The sequence below is a fragment of the Lissotriton helveticus genome, chromosome 11 (genome assembly GCF_964261635.1).
Source record: "Lissotriton helveticus chromosome 11, aLisHel1.1, whole genome shotgun sequence".
NCBI classification, from domain to species: domain Eukaryota; kingdom Metazoa; phylum Chordata; class Amphibia; order Caudata; family Salamandridae; genus Lissotriton; species Lissotriton helveticus.
The window spans coordinates 118,395,884-118,414,041 of record NC_136072.1 but is presented as its reverse complement, the minus strand read 5'-3'; positions in this window follow the sequence as shown (position 1 = coordinate 118,414,041).

Below are 18,158 nucleotides of genomic sequence, written 5' to 3'. Positions count from 1 at the left end.
TATTACAGTTACTAAATGCACATTTTATTTATTGTGTGCATGTAGATTTAGTGTACAATTACAGTAATTATAAAAAAGGTGTGGTATAGAATTCTGTGATGTGTCCACTCTGATGATAAATAAAGATGAGGGTGTCAAAACGGGAAAAGATGAGTGGGAAAAGAAGCAGAAAGGGAGAGTGCAAAGAAGGAAAGAATGGTTTGATTTCAAACATTCTGGGAGCCCAAATGCAGTAACAGTGGGTGATCTTATTAGAGTGAAAACACCTCAAGTAGGCAATAAAGTGAAGTTTTCGTGTCCTCTTCGAGTGGTCAAATTATCTCTAAATGCAGTAAAGTTGGAGGACAATCGAATTTGGAACTTAAGTAGGATAATGGTGTTTCAACAGTGTGGGGGTGATGAGAGGAGTATTAAGAAGGATGGGGTAAAGAATGAAGTTAGTAAGGAGGAAAAGGTTCAGAAAAGTCTGAGGGACTAAGAAACAGAAACTTAGTTACATGAGGGACATAATGCTTCATATTCTAGTGTAACTTTGTTTTATTGTATTTTTTTTTATTAAGATGGGGAAGATGTGTAGTAGAGTTGTAAGTATAGTTTTATGATTTAAGGACTCTATATCGTGTCATTGGAGAGCTGACGAGGGATCTAGAATGTGCATCCTGTGAAAGGAGGAGTTAGAAGGAGTTTGGTGCTCTCAGAAGTGGATCGACGTTTCCATGTGTTGAATCTAACTTGATGAGAATAAACCTAATTCTATCATCACAAACACTGACCCTCTTGGCATCTAGGCATGACATATGTTAACCTTTTGAGCTATCTCAGTACATTATTACAACAAATAGTGCCAAGGGGCTCGATTCACAAAAGTAATCTGAGACAAAATCCAAACTTTACGACTTTTGGTATTCACAGAAAGCAATTAGGAGTACTGAAGTTAGGATTTGTCTCAGTTAATCTTAAATTTTGGTCTTAAGTTAAACTTATGACAAACTTAAGTTTAACTGAGACAAAATCACAACATGTTCGACTAGGATTTTGTCTCAGTTAAACTTAAGTTTGTCTTAAGTTTAACTTAAGGTCAAAACTTAAGTTTAACTGAAACAAAATCCTAACTTTAGTACTCCTAAATGCCTTCTGTGAAAACTGAAAGCCATAAAGTTAGGATTTTGTCTCAGATTACTTTTGTGAATCGGACCCAAGGTTTTTTTTGCGTCATGGGGACCAGCAGATTAAATCCTTCCCTGGTCCCCCTTAGTCTCTTTTAAATCACTGGAGCACCACCCTACACTCATACCCTCTCACTTGCGTTCACCATATGGCTAGATCAATAGATCTATGCTAAAGAGCCCCCATTGAGGGACCCTTCAAGCAGTGCAGTGTCAGCTCGACGAGGAGCTCCCTACGATGAAGCACGACACCCGCCTGGGTGTGTGAGAGCCATTAGATCTGATCATTGAGATTCCCTCCCTGGGACCTTCTGTCCAGCTCCCAGGATTCACCTTTGTGCGCCTATCCATCCCCCCCACCATGGGAACAGCCCCCCCATTTGCGTTTATTCGGAAATAAGCAACACTATGGTTCAGAATGAGTCGCCTTTACATCTGGCAGTCTCCACACGAGAAGGGACAGTGCACATCTGTATGGCCTTAAAACTGAGTGGTGAAGAGCCGCCCAACACCTGCCATTCAAAATGACGTCCTGATCCAGGTGTGCACCTGTTTCTGCATTAACATTGGTTGCTGTTTTCCATGTTCACTAAGTTCATAATGTGTGCATTACAAAAGACAAAGGAGACTTGAGTAATATGTATCACAGGGAATGAAATGCATTCTTTGCTTAGATGAGTCCGCATGCAATAGATCATATACATCAAATCATTGCATTCAGGATTTTGATCGCACATCTCAAATGTATGCATATAATTCAACACAGTTAAGGAGATCAGGATGTATGGTTCCATTATAATTACATTTTTATTAAAGTTATGCTATCCTAATTCAATTATTTCGACTCTACGTCAAAATGTTTATGAACTAAAGGTTATAGATAATTTCCAATAACTGAATACATTACAGCTTTTGTGATTGCAGCCGCAATTAAGTGTTCTTAAAGACCTGCATCAGATCATCTTGTTGCTCACATGAAGGATTTCCAATTCTCATGAAAATTTGGTGAATCTTATCTTGTATTTTTGTCACATGTTGTGTGTTTAAACGTCTACATTTCCAAATTGGAGCATTAAAAATGTGTGCAACTTGAAACAGAGAGAACCTAATATTCTTTAATGATGTTTCCGCTCAAAGTGAGTTTAGAAACTGGACAGATTATATCATATTAATCTATTATAACTTTTGTGTAGTCAATCTAGTCATCACATTAATGCAGGTGTAGAGAGTTTGCATTAATTTAAAACACTTTATGTTACAGGTTGTTTTGAACAAGGGGGTAATCAATAACAAATGTCAATCATTAAAAATAAAGAAAATACACATTTAAATGTTTACATATTAAGAAACGTGACTCACCAATTACTCATAATTTTTCAAAGTGAGTTAGCAGTTGGAGCAGGAGGTCTGATATAAATATCCCTTCAAACAAAGGAGGCTCCTGAGCTAAATCAATACGGTTTATTGAAATAGAAACGCTCTTACAGTAATGTGACTTGTAGGCACAGGCAAAAGGTAATGAGAGGAATGGTAAATGTGAAAGGCGAATGTGGGGAAACGTAACCAATAGGAGACGAAAGATTTCCTCCAGTTTAGGAAAAGTGCAACGGAGAAATACCAAATCAAATGACTTGTATCAATCAGCAAGACTAGGAGGATCATATGCTTAATAGAAGCAGCTTGAAGTCTGAGGGACTGAATCACAAATGTAAACTGATACTTAAGTGTAGGTTTACATTTTTTGGATATTCACAAACTACGAGTTAAATGTAAGTTTACTAAGTCATGTTTATCTTTTTATGTGCTGTGCCATTTGCTCTTCCTGTACTGCTGCTTATGCTCTCCCTCTGATTACAATGTTGCAGTCATCCTTCCAATCACCCACATTCAAGAACTACAAACATGCTCTCCATCCATCCAGCCATCCATCCATCCACCCCATCCATCTGACCGTCCATCCATCCATCCATCCATCCATCCATCCATCCATCCATCCATCCATCCATCCATCCATCCATGCATCCATCTATCCATCCAGCCATCCACCCAACCGTCTATCCATCCATCCATCCATCCATACATCCATTCATCCATCTATCCATCCATCCATCCATCCATCCATCCATCCACCCAAACGTCTGTCTATCCATCCATCCATCCATCCATCCATCCATCCATCCGTCCGTCTGTCGACCATCCATCCATCCACCCATTCATCCATCCATCCCATCCCTTAATCCATCCATCCGCCCATCGATCCAACCATGCATTCGTCCGTCTGTCCATCCCATCCATCTGTCCTTCCATCCATCCATCTATCCATCCATTCATCCATCCATCCATCCACCCACCCACCCACCCATCCATCCTTCGACCCATCAATCCTTGCATTCCCAAAATGACCATGCTCCATCTTCAACCAAATTCTTGCTGATCCATTCAGCTATACACATTGTGAGTGTACCTAAAGTCTACATCCATGCATACTGCATAGCCATCTATCTACCTACTCACCCAAGCAAACCTTTCATTTTTTTTAACAGGCAAATTTCCCATACATTTACTCAAACCTTAATTCAAAAACCCTAGCTATTCACCAATCATCTATCCATTCACCCATCTGCCATTCATGTAACTATGCCTATACACATTTTCCAGACACTAACTCACTCTTCATTAGCTCACTTACTAATTCACCAACTCTATCCTGACTCAGTCACTCTTTCATGCCCTCACCAGAAAGAACATGTATTCATCTGTCTATCCATCTATCTAAGCACAGATAAACTTTTACTAATCCATTCATCAACCCAACCAACTTACCCATTTATCCAATGATCCATCCACTGATCCAGGCACATATCCATCAAAATCACAATGCCCAAAATAAACATACACATGGAACACACAATCAAATGCGCACATACACCCACACAAAAAATCATTAAAAAAATTCACACTACACTTCAGACATCTAAAAATAAATACTTTTCGCAAGCTAATGATGGCACAAAATACATAGAACGGCAAATAGGTGCAGGACTTTTTTTTAATACGGAACATCTCCAGTCTGTCCACAAGTTCCCATATAAAGGGCCATGTTTCAATTAAACGGGAGGGAGCACGTTGCCCCCCACAAGCCTTTAGAGTCCCTGTGCACCCAGAGTTGCATGGTGCAGGGCAGACCCCTGCGGCCGGAACCAGGGATCAAACCGTGATCCCAACCGTCCAGCGTCAGTCGCCCTGGCCTCGGCGCCACACCTCTTCCCAAGTGGCTGTACGAATTTGCGAGATGGTCAGAAGCTGAATGTCGGGTGCGGCACAGATTGGTCAACAATGGGGCAGGTCAGCAGGGTGAAAATGGATTGGGAAATGGAGGACCTTGCAGTGGGGCAGGATGCAGAATCTGCAGATGATTAACTACCAGACATGTAAATGGTGCAGATATGATGTGATATGCTATGATAACACATGATATGTTGTTTATACTTTCCGGATGCCATGCACATTCTACTATTGAAATGTACATGCTGTGGCATGCTCCTCTCTTTTTGTTTGGGGTAGGTGGGAGAAAGGAGGGTTGGGGAAGTGGTCGAAGTGGGGGAAAAAAAAGTAGGGGAACTGTGGGCGGAGAATCAGAGGGCAGGAATAACCCAAGGATTGGATCAGTGGGAGGAGCCAGAGATGTGGCCAGAAAGCGCAAGCATCCCAATTTTTAATATTTTTGTGTGGCATTTCACTGCCCAGTTTAATCAACCAATGGATGCACAAGATTATTTGAGGTCGTAATGAGTTATTGACCTTAAAACACATTCACAAAGTGGGATATGCTTCTAATCACAGAAAGTCCCAAATACAATAAAATGTGGAAGCACAAGCCATTTGTCGCAGAGCCATGGAGTTTGTCATTAGCACTTCTCCCTTTTTCCACAACAGCAGTTCAAACATGAATGGCAAAATATCAAATTTGTTCAAATGTTTTCTATATAATTATGGCTCTGCCATATTTGCCTCATAATGCAAAATCTGCTGCATGATCTGACCATTTAAACTAATAAATTGTTTATAGCTCAAACGTATCAAAAGTTAATAAAAAAATGTAACTTGTTTTGCTGCGGAGTGGATGGCTTATTGTAAATGGAGAAGTGTGGCTCACTGGTTAGAGGAGGCAGACCCGGACGCTGAGATCAGACCCGGGACCAGGGTTCAATTCCCGACGCGGCAGGGTCCTGAGCCCAAAATGTCCACGGACTCAGTAATTCTCGCTTCGGTGCCTACTCGAATCACAGGTTCACACTCTGCAACTCTGAGCAATAGCTTGCTTAATCTCCACTACGGCCCCCCGCGGCGGGATGCCTGGCTTTCACCTTGGGGATACCCAGTAGGGGCTATCTCACAGGGAAAAACTAGGACGGGTTCCCAATGCAAAGCGCTTTGAGACCTGGTGGTGATATTGCGCTATATAAAAACCCATCCATCCATCCAAGGTTGATTGATCACCTTTCTCACTGTTGCATTTGTATGTTACACTGGTACTAATAAGGCAAAATCTTTCCAGAGACTGTTAGCATGTGTACACATGTCAAAATAATTAAATATCAGAATGAGTTGCTGGGTTACAGTGCTCTGCAATATATTGGTCATTTGACGAATAAAATTTGTTTAAAGAAAAAAAAAATATATATATATATATATGAAAATATACTGCATTACGCTGCAGACTTTTTTAATGCATAATTTAGTCAACACTGCGGCACAATTTTGTCCTCCTTTGCTGCATAATTAATTCCAGTGGGTCCACAGCAAGCATCGCATGTTAAACTTGCTTGTGAATGAAGCAGAGAGACTGTGGTGAAGTTTGCGAACTTAGGGGTAGATTAGGATCGCGGACGGACTTTAGTCCGTCCGCGACCCCAGAGGAGGAGGGAACGTCCGCATGGGCTGCGGCGTTCCCTCCATTCAGATTAGGATGTGACCGCCAAGGTGGCAGTCACATCCTCTATTTTTAACATTTGAAGCTGCACCCGCCGCAATGTTAAAAATCCATGCATCGCATTTGCGTGCACAAAGCGGCAGGCACCGTGCGGTGCCTGCTGCTTTGTGCAAGCAAATGCAGGGGGGTACCATAAGTACCCCCCATGTGCACCCCTCACCCTCCCTTCACCAAGGGGGCCCGCAAAGGGCCCCCGAAGTGAATGTCCGCATGCTTTTCCACGGCGGAAAAGCCGCTGTGGAAAAGCATATGATTTACTCCATCCTAATATGGCTGGCGGTGTCTGATAGACACCGCCAGCCATGTTAGAGCTTTTCCGCCGCGGTCGGAAGGCGACCATGGCGGAAAAGCTGCGGACAGATTTCAAGACTCACCGCCATCCTAATATGGCGGTGGGTCTTTTGGGCTCCGCAGCGGTTTTCCCGCATCCTCCGGGCCGGCGGTGGCTTCCGCCGGCCCGGAGGATGCGGGAAAACCGCGATCCTAATCTACCCCTTAGTTTGGTGTGCGTGCAAATCCTGCTTTGCCAATCCCTGGTGAGTTGCAGCTACTACTTCTGAAACAAGGTCAATGGAGGTACCTATCGGTGAGGCAGACTGGCCTCAAGGGCGGGGCCAGACTTAGCACTGGTGGGACCCTGTGTATTAATGTTTTTTATTGCACCCCAATGACCACCTCTGCTATAGATTCCCTCATTACCACCTTTTAACAGTGCCCCTCAAGTCTCCATAACCACACTCTCTCTCAGATGCATTTAATTTGATTTACAGCGCCACTCATACCAGTGTAGGGTGTCAGAGCACTTTACATCACACACATTACTCAGAGACAATCAATATGTGTGTAAATCACTGTATAGAAAATGTTACATAAGACTAAGGACTACAAGGTGTAGGAGCCACATGACAACCATACTAGTAGGTCGTATAGTTTAATATTGATTGGTCTGGAGAAACACAAACTCAGAATTTAAAACGTAATACCATGGTTGGGGGTTCTCTTTAATAATCATAATTGATTTCTGTGCAATTAAACACTTTTTGCAACGTTAGGATAATCAAAGACTGGGGGAAAAACCATAACGCTCTAATTTATACCCTGCAGTTTGTATGCAGCTCTTAGATGAAAGTTATTAGCTCACTGTCTTAGTTAGGATTTTACCTTATAAACTGCAAGTAACAAAAGGATCTCTCTGACAAAAGCAGTAGCCCACTGACCTATTTACATTATGTGCACTTTGTGATCTGCATGGAACATGTTCTTGGCAGCAGGCACATTAACCATCTGAGCTACCTTTCCATGAATCAAAACTTCCAATAGACAAAATGATCTCTCTCTAGGAAGAACATTAAACACTATCATGACATGTTTATTGTTGCTGGAAATTGCTGGAGGCCAGGAAGGAGGCAGCAAGCACTTGCTTTTAAAACCTTAATATACTTGCAAACATAATGCCTCCACCCAAAGTCAGCACCCAGTGGGGTCACACCGGTTGCACTGCCCAAGAGCGGGCCCGTCTCAAGGGTCCTATGACCACAGTGACAGAGTCACTGTTGTTCTAGGGTGTGCTGCTTCATATGCCTGCCGGGAAGACTGGAGGTGAACTTCAGTATGGATTGTGGTGGACAAACCTTGAAAGTTAACCCACACTTGTCACTGCTAGGGTCCACCTGCTGGTGCTCAGAAACCATTAAAAATTGTTTCTGAATAGGACTGATCCAGATTTATTTTAATATCCACTTCCTGTGCACTACACTATCCTTGCCCTCTTACCAGCACGCACCCCACAGCTTCTTCTAAAAGATCTCTGGCAAAGAGCCCCGTTTACGGTGATCCCGTCGGGCATTGCAGTGCCAGCCCGACTAGGAGCAACAACCTATGATGAAGCAAGACATCCTTTGGGGGGTGTGAGGGCAACACGAAGAAAGACCTGTCTTTCCCCTGCCCCCCTTAGGAACTGCACACCTCTTGTAGCACGTTCAGTAGGAGTCTTGTGTGCAGGACCTGTTTAAACAACGGCTCCCGGTCCCACCCCTTCTCTCTTGATGAACAGCATCTTGACACAGAAATAGCAGCAGGTGATGCATAAAATATTTGTAAAAGTGCTACACAGTGGAAATTTCTCAGGCTGCTTTCCAGCCCATTCTTTCTTCACCCACTGCATCACTCCAGATAGAGAACTACAATATGTAAGTTAGTCTCTGCCTTGTTCTAGGATGCTTGGGGCGCATCCTAAACTGCTAGGTTACATTCCCTCTGAACAGTGCAATAAGCAGGCTGGTCACAACCTTGTTAGACTCCATCAGTAAAGAGCAGCTTGGATTCAATGAAACAGCAAGCACAGAACTTAGTCACACTCATTGCATCAGAGTAAAACAACAGGTCAGGCTACGTAAATGCTTGGAAACGTCTCAGCCACAGTTAGTCACTCAGGCCTCATTCCAGTCCATTGTTTTTGCAGACAAAGGAACACCAACGCAAACAGAAAATGTCCAGGCCAAACTACCAGGCTGTATATTCTCCAAATATGTATACATGCAACCCCAGAGCAGTTTCAGCCTTAAGAAACCTCATCGCAGAGGGGCAACTTCGATCCAATGGCTCAGCAATCGCAAGACCCAGGTCTGGACATAAACATTGCATCTAAGGTACCAGAATAAGGCAATTAAGCTTGATGGGTGGAGTGGGTTCAAAAGCTTTTTACCCCTGCGCTACTCCAGAAAGAGGAGTCACATGCAAACCAGTTATATCCCTGGCCCAATCAGAATGGTTGTTTGTGATAAAGTTGAATTTTAAAATGTTTACTGCATTAAAGTCAAGTTGACATTTTCGAGGTAAATACCTATGACAATTATAAAAAGGTTGACGTTTATTACATGCATTCTTTAATTTATCTTAATATCCCTAAAAACTGCCCATTCCATAACTCCTAAAACCCTAAATTACTTGTACCGCTACCATTCCCTGAACCCTAAAAAAGTGTCCTATCCCTTTACTCTATCCTTCTCAAAACCCTAATTGCCTTAACTATCCTTTAACACTATCAATCCCTGAAACCTACCTACCCATCATTAACCCTATGCTCTACTAATCCTTGGACCCTAACGTTCCTTACTACCCCTTTATGGACACTTTCCTGAACCCTAAAAAACAATCCTTTAACCCCTTGCATGCATGTGCGGAGGATGGACATGGGCCGCCCAAACCCCACACACTCATTATTTCGCCCGCACCGCGGCAGAGTTCACGCCACGGTCAACGGGTTAATGCTACCCTTCCTTGACCCCTAAAAACCACTTAACCCTACCATACCCAGACCCCTAACTGCCCCTTATACTATCCCTTCCTGAACGTAAAAAAACAATACTTTCCCTCGGAGCTATTAGGGGTGGCGTAACTGGCGTAATTTTCAGTAGCATAAATAGTCGTAATTACTGCAAAATTACTTGTAATTATGCACAATTATGTGAGAAGTGTAATCCAGCATTTAGCCCTACTTTCCTAGTGCAAAATGCACCCTTTCAGCGAAAATGGGCCAGAGGATGCATTTTGCACTTAGAACTAAATGCTACAGGACACAAACAGCAGTAGCCAGCTGCTGCTTGTACTCTTGTAGGGTCCGAATCACAAAGGTAAACTGAGATCAAAGTCGAACTTTATAGCTTTTGGTATTCACAAAGGCCATTTACGAGTAGTAAAATTAGACTTTTGTCTCAGTTAAACTTACGTTTTGGTCTTAAGTTTAACTGAGAGAAAAGTCTAATTTTACTACTCGTAAATGCCCTTTGTGAATTACAAAAGCTGTAAAGTTAGACTTTCGTCTCAGTTTACCTTTGTGAATCGGGCCCTTAGTTCCTTGTTCCTGTGCTCCTGCAGAAGGATTTTTGACCCAAATTACTCTTAATTGCTCAAACTGGAGTCATTGTGTAATTCTGTAATTTCACATCACAAGAGTAGTTCATAATTACTGAAATTACTCCGATTACTCTGGCGTAATTAAAATATCACCCAGTCTTAATTGCTACCCTTCCCAGATCTGCAAAAACCCATTAATGCACTTTTACGCTACCCATCCCTGAACCCTAAAAACCCTAAAATAACTCTTAGTTAAACCCTTCCCTGAGCCCTAAAAGCGCCACACCATCCCTTAACACTACCCTTCCCTGAAACCCAGAAACCTCTTAGTTTCTCTTAATGGTACACATCCCTAAATAAAACAAAGTACTTCCCACCTGTTAACACTACCATTTCCTAAATCCTATTCACCCTTACTATCTTTTTATGCCACCCATCCCTGAACCATAAAATCCCTGTACCACCACAAAATGCTACCAAATAATCCTACCATTCATTGAACTCTGCAAAACCCTCACTACACCTTAAAACTACCCTTCCCGAACCCAAAAAGCCTAGAAATACCGCTTTACCCGACTAGTCCTTAAACCCTACCAACCTCTTAGTAGACCCTTAACACTAGTTTCCTAAATCCTAAAACTGCTTACTAGTCCTCACTCCTTCTTCACTTCAATATAAATGCTCTCAACTTTAGCAGGAGGATGCTCTCTTGGCTCTGCTCACCGTACACTTGTCTTTGACCTGCTAGAGATAAAAAAATTCAATTTGTTGCACTCACAAAATGTTTTATTCTATTTTTTGGACTAGACAGACTTTGGTATTGAGGGCTACAGATGTCCAAGTAGTTTCTTTGGGTGTCCCATGTTTGTCTGCCAAATCTGTGAAATAAAGAAAATTGTTGGATTCTCTTGAATTAAGGTTGGCTACTAGATTGATTGTCTTATTAGTCTGGCTTTGGCCTGTGCAACTCCTCTAGGAAAGACAGCTGATGTCTGTTTAGAGACATGATACCTTATTTTATTTCTTTTAAATTTTTTGGTAGTTTTATATAGCACAAACGTGACCCAAAGATATCAGGTATCAGAGCTCTTTACATGAGCACCAGTTACAGTACAGAGGGACACATTCATTATTTTAAGCACAGGGAGATTAGGTGATTTGCCCAGAATCACAGGAGTTTGAGCGTCCTTGCTGAGACTCGAACCCGGTTCCCCAGCTTCGAGGCTGACCGCTTTAAGAAGATGTTTGAACATCTTGATGTGGAGAATTGAATTGAGGAAGCATAGTGCGATACTCAAAGAAGTGGAATGGGTACATTGACTTGTGTGACGTGGTTTAATTAATTATCACCTGAAACTGCTTGATTGGAAGAACTCAGATGAGTTCCAATGAAGAAGAGATTAAGGACTATGTGGTTTGTGTGCAAGGCCCTGCTTCATTTTAGGGACCGATTTATTTAGCACTTTTAATTGAACATAGATTACAAAAAGAACAAAAGAAAGAATGAAGTGTCAGAGAACAGGTCACTTCATCTGGCCAATCAATTGTTTTGGTGGATCCGTTCTTCAAGAATAAGTTATAGAACTAAAGGCATCACGTTTTATCTATTTGTTACCTTGTCAATAGAAGAAGGAAAGTCATTAATGCATCTTCACTGTTGGATAGCAGAACATGACGAATGCTGATCTAGAGACTTATGAAGACTCTTGAAGTCATTCTCACTGCCGATGTTTCACTATTTACTTTAGGTCCAATGCCATTGCTGGTCGTTTTCTGCAAGCAAACTGAAGCGCTTATGTTTGACAATCTTGCCTCCCCCAATCATGCTGTGATTTTTCTTGGTTAAAGAGATATTTCTGTGCCACTCATCCACTAGAGCACTATCTTTGTCATGACAGTTTTATCATGATCATTACTATACTTCTGGAAGTTTTTGGTCGCCCATTGATGAGATAAGATAATCCACATCAAATTTAATTGTGGTTAATCTTTCTTCAGTGCCAATGTAGCATCATGCCTTTTCATCACCTTGCTGAAGCCAGGGTCTGCTACCCATATTGAATATGATTGCTCCACACCAGCTGAACCTGGAGCTTTTTCTCAACATCTGGAAAGATGAACTGCCACTGGTGCAGATCGCGTACAGCATCTGCAAGCGACCATAGACTGATCCTTTATAGAGATTGTGGTGTCTTAACTTTACTGCACACACAGCTAGAACAAGCTTGTACAGTTAATAGGGCAGGCGCATTATTAGCATGGTTCATTTAGTCATATGCCAGTATTCTCTTAGACTTCATATTAACAAAAGGGCTGGGAATCATATCTACCGCAAGGTGCAATAAATACAGCCTTGATTGAATTGATAAATGTGGCTATTTTAAAGTGTGACAGCTGTTACAAGGAGCATCCTGGCCCTGGCAGAACAAGGGAAGTACCACACAGTGACAGGTTAACATGGCGAAAAAAGTCAGGTTTTTCTCAGTTTTATAAAAATGCAACTCATTGGAGGTATGGTGGAGTGCCCACAATAGGTGGTTCCAGCCCTAGGGGATAGCCCACCCACGGAGGCAAGGGAGGATGGTTCCAGCCCTAGGCCACCAGGAAGGAAAAGGAACTACCTTCTCCTGGAAACATCTAATCCTTGGTATCCAAAATATTTGACCATCATATGATCTCAATGTTCTAGAGGGAACAGAGTGCTGAAACTGTGCTGAGAGATATTTAGGACCGGAGCTGTAGGATGCTCTGTGAGTAAAAAAAAAAAGCTTTAAAACGTATCCTCTTTTGAACTAGCAGCCAGGAGAGTTGTTAAAGATGGTGTAATGCCGCTGCACGTTGGGATATATTAAGGATTACCATCCAGAACTGCCTGATGATGATTGGCCAAAGAATCTAGTAAGCTAAAATCCTTCAAGCAATACTGTAGGGATTTATATCTTTAGAAGAGCAACCCAGATGACAGGACCCTAGACAAGTTTTTGCATGCTGTGCAGCTCCCCTGAATGCCCTGTGTTAGAAATGGGGGTCTCTAGTTGGCAGGGGTAGGTACCACTGTCCAAATAGGGACCCTTGCTCCTAGTCAAGTTTTTGCATGCTGTGCAGCTCCCCTGAATGCCCTGTGTTAGAAATGGGGGTCTCTAGTTGGCAGGGGTAGGTACCACTGTCCAAATAGGGACCCTTGCTCCTAGTCAGGGTAAGGAGGAAACCCCCTGAGATAACCCCTGCTCACCCTCTAGGTAGCTTGGCACGAGCAGTCTAGGCTAACCAGAGGCAGTGTGTAAAGTATTTGTACCAACACTCACAGTAACACAGTCAAAACACCACAAACTGACTCCACAGCAGTGTAGAAAAATAAAGGTATTTTAATCTAAACTACACAAGTCCAAAACGACAAAAATCCAACATACACAGTTCAAGACTATGGTTTCAAAAGAGTTCTTAAGGCTTGCGATAAAATTCTTCAGGTTGCGATAAAATAATCCACAGAGCGTGAAAAGTTCACAGTTGTGTCACGTTTACTCACAGTACCTTTTAGTTGCGACAAAGTTCCAAAAAGCAGAAGCTGGTGCGGTGGAAAACAAGCAATGCGTTGCTCCTGAGACCCTGGGGAGGCGTTTGCGACAGCCCCGCTGCAGCAGCGGGCGTGTTGCAACGAATCCGGTCTGTATGGGGAGGAAGGCCACTTGTATGGATTCCGGTGCGTAGGTTCCGTAGGAAGTTTGTTCTCGCAAAGGTCCGATGCGACAATCTTTGGAGTTGCGACGATCTCCGGGGCGACGATGCGCAGACCAGTGGTGATCTTCTCTCTCACAGCCCCTCGATGCGATGGTTTCTGCGACGACACTCGCAGCGACGTGATGCGGTCCGCAAGCAAGCGGTGCGGCGATCTCACCCAGCGACGACAGGCTCTGCGACGACACTCGCAGCGATGTTAGACTTTCCCGCACCGGCGCTGCGACGATCTCGGCCTTCGTAGCGGCGGGAATTTCCTCGCACTGTCGGGGATGCGCTCCGCAGCGTGCGATGCGATAACTTTTCAATTGCAAAAGTCTCTCAAGCTTAGTTTCAAGCTTCCCAGCACAGGTACAACTTCCAGAGGCCCCACAACTGGATCAAGCACTCTAGGAAGGACAGAACTCTCTCAGCAGAGTTCAGGGAAGCTGGGGGTGAAGTCCTTTTGTTCCTGGGACTTCAGAACAGGGAGCCAGCTCTTCTTAGGCCCTTGGAGATTCCTTCAAGACAGGGGACACAGCACACCAGCAAAGTCCTTCCCCTCTCCTTGGCAGCAAAGCAACAGGTCAGTCCAGCAGAGCAACAGCAGGACAGTCTTCCTTCTTCAGTTTCAGCTTTCTCCTTGGCAGAGGTTCCTTCTTGATCCCAGGATGATCTAATTTTCTGTTGTCAGTGGTCCTGTACTTATACCCCTAAAAGTCTTTGTTCTCTTTGTGCAAGTGGGCCCTGAGCCCGGTCTGAACCATTTCTGGGTGTCTCCTGAGCACTTTGTTTTCCTGGCTTCTCCTTTCCTTTCAGAGTGAGGGGCAGGGTCGTCAGCCGCCCAGCAGGAGGTGGAGCCAGCATTGTGGAAGGCAGGCACAGCCCTGGAGCACTTTGTTGACATGATTCCTGCTCTCCTTTCACAGTGCAGGGCAGAGACATCAGACGCACCACAGGGGGTGGAGCCAGCACTGTGGGGGACGGGCACAGTCCTATTCAGGCCCAGGTGCTAACTCCTCCCACCACTCAAGTTGAAAATGTAGTCATTCAGCCTAGGGCTGACTCAGCCAGCCTCCTGGGGAATCCCCAGCCCCTGTGACTCTCAAACCAGACAGTCAATCCACAAACAGGCCAAGGCACACAGAAAGGTCAGACAAGAGAACAGCAACTTTCTAAAAGTGCTGTTCTCAAACACAGGATTTAAAAACAACCTTTCCTAAAAGATGTGTTATTAAATACTGAGTTCAGGGATACAAGACTCTTATGTCCTATCTTGTTCCTAGGAGAAGAAATGCTGGTAGCCACTGTAGCCAGCATCCCCCATGTTAATCTATGGAGCAAGATAGCCTTACAATAGTGAAAAACGAAAATGGCTGCCATTCACTACCAGAGCATGTCACCTGCACCAGTACATGCTCTACCTTTCACATACACTGCACCCTGCCCAGGGGGGTACCTTGGGCCTTCCATAGGGGTGACTAATGTGCACAAAAAGGGAAGGGTTAGGCCTGGTCAGTGGGGACACTAACAAGGAGGACATGGCAGTTCACAGACTGCACACAGGCACTGCGGTGGCAGGCCTGAGACACCATTTTAGGGCTACTCATCTGGGTGGCACAATCAGTACTGCAGGCCCACTAGTAGCATTTGTCATCACCAGCCCTGGCACACCCAGTGCACTTTACTAGGGACTTCTTGGTGATACAAATATGCTAATCATGTATATCCAATCATAATAACAATTTACACAGAGAGCATATGCACTTTAGCACTGATCAGCAGTGGTAAAGTGCACAGAGTCCTATTGCCAACAGCCACGGGTCACGAAAAATAAGGGAGGAAGAAGCAAAAAGTTTGAGGATGACCCTGCAATAAGGGCCAGTTCCAACACCCTGGTAAAGTAGTATGGGAATGGAATACCCAATTATAAACCAAGGGCCTGATTCACAAAGGTAAACTGAGACGAATGACTAGCTTTATGACTTTCGGTATTCACTAAGGGCATTCACGAGTAGTAAAGTTAGACTTTTGTCTCAGTTAAACTGAAGACCAAAATGTAAGTTTAACTGAGACAAAAGTCTAACTTTACTAGGGGTAAATGCCTTAAAGTCGCAAAGTTAGACTTTCGTTTCAGTTTACCTTTGTGAATTTTTGTGAAGTTTCTCTCCGCTATCTGTACACTGGCGAGTGGTAAAGTGCGGGAGTCAAATGGCCTGGCCATTGACTTTTATGTGACTTAGAAGCCCTGCTGACACCTAGACTGGTAAAATTAGACACAGCAGAATTGAAATTGGATATTACCCCATTACTGTTTCAAAACAAAAGGGAGAGTAAGGGTGCTCTACAAGGGTGTAAGGCGGGAACTCCTGGTCCCCTTCTAAGTAATTTACACAACAAAAGGAGGAGTACCCCCTGTAGGTATAACAGAGAAAGGCTCCACGGGGCGTACCGCATCAGGAACCAAGTAGGTTTCCTGTCCGATGAGCAGAAGCCACTAGTTATGTGAGCACAGTGTTCTTGGAACCCGGACGCCCATGAAGCGGCACTATACCGCCCTCTGAGTTTTTCTTCCAGACCAGGGAGAAGACAACACGATTTTGTTAAGGGCCATAAGTTTGTGGTCCCATTTTTTCATGATCTAGGGGAGGGCACACCTTAGCGAGTACGCACCACCCAGGTCTGTTACATTGGTCCTGATGAAAACCCACATTCGCAAGATGGTTGAAACATGTAGGCCTGTATTTTAATCACATAGCACACGTCGCTATTTTAATACACCACACGTCTTGAACACCGGAGTCTACCTAATTAGGCATAGGTGTCACAGTTCTATCCCAGGGTGTCCAATCACTCAGGAATAAAGTCTTGTAGTGAGTAGCATTGGCCCCTTTTTAAATCACTTACCATTTTTTAACATCACTGCACATATAATAAAAGAGAAAAAAGACCCTTCCACTGTAATCAGGTGTCGAAGCATACCCGGTTGGCACTCGGCCTTCGGGGTGGGACCCTGATGATGAAGCATGTCACCAACTAGGTTGGTGAGTGAGGGGTCTTCTAAAAGGACATGCTATGTCCTATAAAAAGGTTGGGCACACTGTGCTTTATTGAGCTTTAAGCTTTAGTTACAGAGCCTTTCTCTGTTATACCTACAGGGGGTACTCCTCCTTTTGTTGTGCATATTACCCCATTACAACATAAGAAGCTTTAGTGACATTCATACTCAAACCCAGACACCACTCTCTAATATGGCCTCATACAGGGTGCTATCAATTCTAAATAAGGATTAAAAAATTCACATGAAAATGTATACTGAGAGACTCCTTGCCAAATGCCAAACCTCATTCCGAAAGACATTCTCAAGAAGGAATACCTCTTAAAATATCAAAAGACTGTACCATGTTTTAGAAAATGACCTACATAGAGACCCCATTCTACCTATCTGGCTTTAGACCATGAGCATGCCTTTGATGCACTTAATTGTAAATATTTGCCAAGGCTCCTGAAAAGGTATGGTTTTGGATGCCAGTTACTGCACTCGGTGTCACTTCTCTATGTCAAACCAACAGTGTGAGACAGAACAGAAAGGTACAAATACGAATCTTATAGAAAATAACTAGGGATATGAGGCAGGAATGTTTTCTCTCGCTTCTGTGGTTTTCACTGGTGATTGAGCCCTTGGCGGCCATTCTAAGGGAGTAGACAGGGGCATTGAAAAGCGTGGAGAAACACATATTATATCCCTATATGCTGATAATATGCTCCTCTTATATTTGGGATATTGATGCTGACAATTCCAAAATGTGAATACTTCAAAATATGTCAACAGTGTCTCAGCACTAAAAGTCAATCAGGGAAAATCCAGTGCTTTCCCTCTCTGCAAATTTTTCTCAGCGAGAGTCCGATTTATGAGAGGATACATTACATTGTGGCACACACATTAGGAAATTTGGGGGATCAATGCATATCATAACAAAATAGATCTACTAGAGGGTAATCTGGAGGCGGTTGCTTGATCCCTCAGATGACAGACCACCTTCCCAGTCATGCTACCGCTAACGGCAATGGGTCGTTTATGAATAGCTAAGATGGTGATAATCCCCACACTTTTAGAGTGCTTCACTAATTTGCCATTGGTTATACTGAGGTGGATATTTAGAGAATTTGTTGCAATGGATAGCCTTATGTATGGCTGGACACCACCTGAATGAGACATAGTTTACATTGTCACAGATTCAAGATGGAGTGGTATTAGAGACTGGGGCCTCCCACTGCTGCTCCACACTGCTATTACCTGCTTTAGGCTTAGCATTGCTTATGCATGCCACATAGTCCTGCATGCACTAGTGATTCACTTGAGAGGCCTGCTCACTTTGTCAGACCACCTACAGCAGGAGCTTTTGACAAGATGGTAAGAGACAGGATGA